Consider the following 4,584-nt stretch of genomic DNA (forward strand, 5'->3'; position numbering starts at 1 on the left):
GTGAATTCTATGAATGATAAGGGAGCTATTGAAGGGATACGCAGTTTTTAGAGATAATTTATCAACGCATCTGCCACTATATTTACTGTAAATAAACTAAAACAAAAGCTAGAAAAGTCCTGCTTCCAGATTAAATACAATAATTTATTGTAATGAGTGTCTCAAGGCCGGTTTTCTGAAATTTCAATACTTAAATGCACAAAAAATGAGAAAATATGTGTCTTGAAAAGGAAAAAAACACATTTTCCGTAAACATTGAAAATTTTTAAAAACTCTAACTAAATATTTCCTCAGAAATAAAAATTATTTTCTCAAGAAATTTCTGGCACAATTCACAAAAAATTCAGAATTTTCGGTCGAGAGTATGTAATAAATCTGTGAATGTTTGAACAACCGGGTTGCTCAAGTAATCACAAGTATTGTCATGTCAATACGTGCCAGTCACCCGAGTGTCAGTGAAGAAAAGTGCGCGATGGAATTAAATTCTGTGAAAAATGACAAAAGAGTAGTTTTCTAAGTGAATCCACAAAGGATATTTGTAAAGAAGTGAGTGTGTCATGAAAGCAATGTTCTTATTATCGTTAGGTGAGTGAAAAATCTGACATGTTTGTTTAGTTCATAGGATGACCGACGGTAAAAATTCACGCGCAGTGCTTGACGCCATCTTTTCAATTGTATAAAATAAAGGCTATCGCGGGATTCTTTTCGGGTTTTGCGAATATGAGGAGGAATATGCAGGATTTGCTGTAGAAATTTAGAGTGCTTGTTTTAACTAATCCATTAGATTGTTTTGCACGCAGGTCCCTAAACAAAGAATCTAAATTTCAAGCTTTGTCGGCGTATGTGTGAAAGGCCGGTGGAGGGGGCGAAGTTGGCGGGCAAATTTGACAGATACGGATACTTTTTATTTTTTATTTTTTCACATTATTTTCATTGCTTTGTCAAGATTAATACTTTATGATCTGTTATACGATAAGGCTCTGATAGTAAAACAGAACGCAGAAAATTGGTTTTCAAATCAGACCCACTAACGACTACATAGAATCGTTTTTTCTTCCACAGGAGGTACTGATACAATTTCCTTGCTCGAGCAATTATATTATCCAATGATTTGGGCGATGTTCTACATAGATTTGCTGCAAAATCGGAGTATATCACAGGTTGTACTGGTGGTCCAGGTGGTTCACATTTGAACACCGCACAACATGAGTCCGTGAAGCGAGTAATTCATCAAATTTGGACATACTCATAATTGATCCTTCCATAGGTACGTAGTTGTATAAAAGACTTTTTTTTCTTTTTTACGGCAAAGAGAAAAAAAAATGAGAAAGGATAAATATAAGCGCCATGTCGTAACGTTTCTATATAATATTTTAATTCCAAGTTTAAATTTGTTGTAACGATTTCTGCGGGAATGTTTGGAACATTAAAAAGCCGTTTTTCGTCTCTTTTTTCCGTAGCATTAGTACATAAAATTAATACATAAATACATAAAAATAAATAATACATAAATATGCGTTAATACATTAAAAAATGATAGAAAATCTAGACATTAAGGGATTACATAGGTTTTGGTGGCAATAATTTGGCATAATTTCCTCGATTTTTCAAAAGTATCATTAAAAATTATTGCACTCATGTACTTACATGTATAAAATAGCATCATTAAAAGAATGTTTTATTTTATATTAAAAAATTTTCAAAATTCAGTTTTGGGGACCTGATTTTTAAAAATCTCTTTGGAAAATCTAATTTTGTAATAGCCAACACAACTTTTGAGAGGTTCATTCTAAATCAAAAACCCAAAAATTTTCAGTTAACAGGTGAATAGCTCAAAAATAAATGAGGCATTTTTGAAGAAATCAAAATTTGGATTTTTGGCAGAATTTTGTACAAAACAATGCAATTTGAGGTGCAATTCACACCGAGTTTTAAAATGGTGCACCGTTGAAATTAGAATTTTTCTTATATTTTTAAATAAAATTGAGCCTTATCATTATGTAATATAGCTGCACAAATAAATTGAAAAGCTAAGTTACATTACGATATGGCTCAATTCCATTGAAAAATAGGTGAAAATCTGCATTTTAAAGGTACCCCACTTGCCCCTACTAATAAATCTATATTTTCTATCTTATATTTCTATATTTTGTGTCGTTTTCTTATACACCAATATTTTTTAATGAAATTTAACTTCTTTAAATTTTGAATTTTTTTAAGTCGTTAATAATTGTGAAACAATTTTTCCATTTAGTAATTTCAGTTATTACATTGTTTTTTATGAAGATTTTTTGAAGTATTCTTATTTTGAAAGCTTTAAAAAGTAACTTTTTTGTATACTTACCTTTGTTAAGTTACTGAAAATTATTTATAATCTATTCACTTTTTAAAATAACTTGGGTTTTCGATATTGACAGATATTCAAACCGAAGAGGACTCAGAACTAACTAGTGTTTTCTCCAAAATGTTTGGAAATCCAGGAAAAATAATCGAATGTATGGAAAATATATGCCACTTGGTATTAGACTTCTAGAATTTCACCGAAAGAGCATTATCTAAGGGAAACTCCAGAATGTAAAAGGAAAATCTCAGAGTGTATTAAAAAAAATTGCGGAATGTAACAAATTATACACAACTTTGGATGTAAGAAAATGCTCATTGAATATTACAAAATTCTAGGTTAGATTTGCTATGTTCGAAGTTTCATGATTTTCTAATTTCCAATTTGCATTTCCATGACATAAATAACTTATTAAGTATAAGAAGAGATTATAATATTAGAAATAGAGTTATGCCCAAGACTCCTTAACAAATAATTTTAAAAATATATTTACAAAAAAAAGTTATTGTGCAATGAGTATTACATTTTTAATCAATCAACTGAAGTGTAATAATCAGATGGAGATATAATCAAACAGCCAATAAAATCATAAGGCATAAAATCCATGTTTTATTTCTTAATTTACACCCACCTACTTTAAGACAATTTCGCTAAAAATGGATTTTTCGACAAATTGTATTCTAAGCTAAGTATATGTTCTGCCGAAGCAAGGTCCTAACCAACTCCATTGAACTAAACAAATGCTGCAGTGCTTCTTAATTGATTTAGAAAAATTTCTAAATCAATATGAAAACTTCTAAAATTAAATATTTGGTTTCTAAAATTAACCCAGAGAGTTTTTGAGAATGGTGTTTTGGAAAACTTCTAAAATGAATCTGAAAATTTTTAAAATTAAGTATTTAGTTTCTAAAATCAACCCAGAGAGTTTCCATAATTAATTCTGCAAAATTTCTAAGTCAATCTGAAAATTTCTATAAATAAGAATTTAGTTTCTAAAATCAACCCAGAGAGATTTTAAGAATGGACTTTTGGAAAATTTTTAAAATTAAGTACACTGGTGCTAAAATCAACCCAGATTAATTCTATAATTAATCCTACAAAATTTCTAAGTCAATCTGAAAATTTCTAAAATTAAGTATTTAGTTTCTAAAATCAACCCAGATAATTTCTAAGAATGAACTTTTGGAAAATTTCTAAAACCAACCTGAAAATTTCTAAATTAAGTACTGTGTTTCTAAAATCAACCCAGATGATTTCTATAATTAATCCTGAAAAATTTCTAAGTCAATCTGAAAATTTCTAAAATTGAGTATTTAGTTTCTAAAATCAACCCAGATAATTTCTAAGAATGAACTTTTAGAAAATTTCTAAAACCAACCTGAAAATTTCTCAATTTAAGTACTGTGTTTCTAAAATCAACCCAGATGATTTCTATAATTAATCCTGCAAAATTTCTAAGTCAATCTGTAAATTTCTAAAATTAAGTATTTAGTTTCTAAAATCAACCCAGATAATTTCTAAGAATGAACTTTTGGAAAATTTCTAAAATCAACCTGAAAATTTCTAAATTTAAGTACTGTGTTTCTAAAATCAACCCAGATGATTTCTATGATTAATCCTGCAAAATTTCTAAGTCAATATGAAAATTTCTAAAATTAAGTATTTAGTTTCTAAAATCAACCCAGATAATTTCTAAGAATGAACTTTTAGAAAATTTCTAAAACCAACCTGAAAATTTCTAAATTTAAGTACTGTGTTTCTAAAATCAACCCAGATGATTTCTATAATTAATCCTGCAAAATTTCTAAGTCAATCTGAAAATTTCTAAAATTAAGTATTTAGTTTCTAAAATCAACCCAGATAATTTCTAAGAATGAACTTTTGGAAAATTTCTAAAATCAACCTGAAAATTTCTAAATTTAAGTACTGTGTTTCTAAAATCAACCCAGATGATTTCTATAATTAATCCTGCAAAATTTCTAAGTCAATCTGAAAATTTCTAAAATTAAGTATTTAGTTGCTAAAATCAACCCAGATAATTTCTAAGAATGAACTTTTGGAAAATGTCTAAAACCAACCTGAAAATTTCTCAATTTAAGTACTGTGTTTCTAAAATCAACCCAGATGATTTCTATAATTAATCCTGCAAAATTTCTAAGTCAATCTGAAAATTTCTAAAATTAAGTATACAGTTTCTAAAATCAACCCAGATAATTTCTAAGAATGAACTTTTAGAAAATTTC

General features: G+C 28.3%; 1 long non-coding RNA gene across 1 annotated transcript; it reads left to right on the forward strand.

Annotated features, from left to right (window-relative positions):
- The first annotated feature begins 441 nt into the window (after positions 1-441).
- On the forward strand, positions 442-2,937 carry LOC129810412 (uncharacterized). The gene is made up of 3 exons (XR_008752735.1): positions 442-585; positions 1,063-1,267; positions 2,418-2,937. It is a non-coding gene; the product is annotated as an uncharacterized LOC129810412 (long non-coding RNA).
- The last annotated feature ends 1,647 nt before the right edge of the window (positions 2,938-4,584 follow it).

Source organism: Phlebotomus papatasi, chromosome 1 (genome assembly GCF_024763615.1).
Source record: "Phlebotomus papatasi isolate M1 chromosome 1, Ppap_2.1, whole genome shotgun sequence".
Classification (NCBI taxonomy): Eukaryota; Metazoa; Arthropoda; class Insecta; order Diptera; family Psychodidae; genus Phlebotomus; species Phlebotomus papatasi.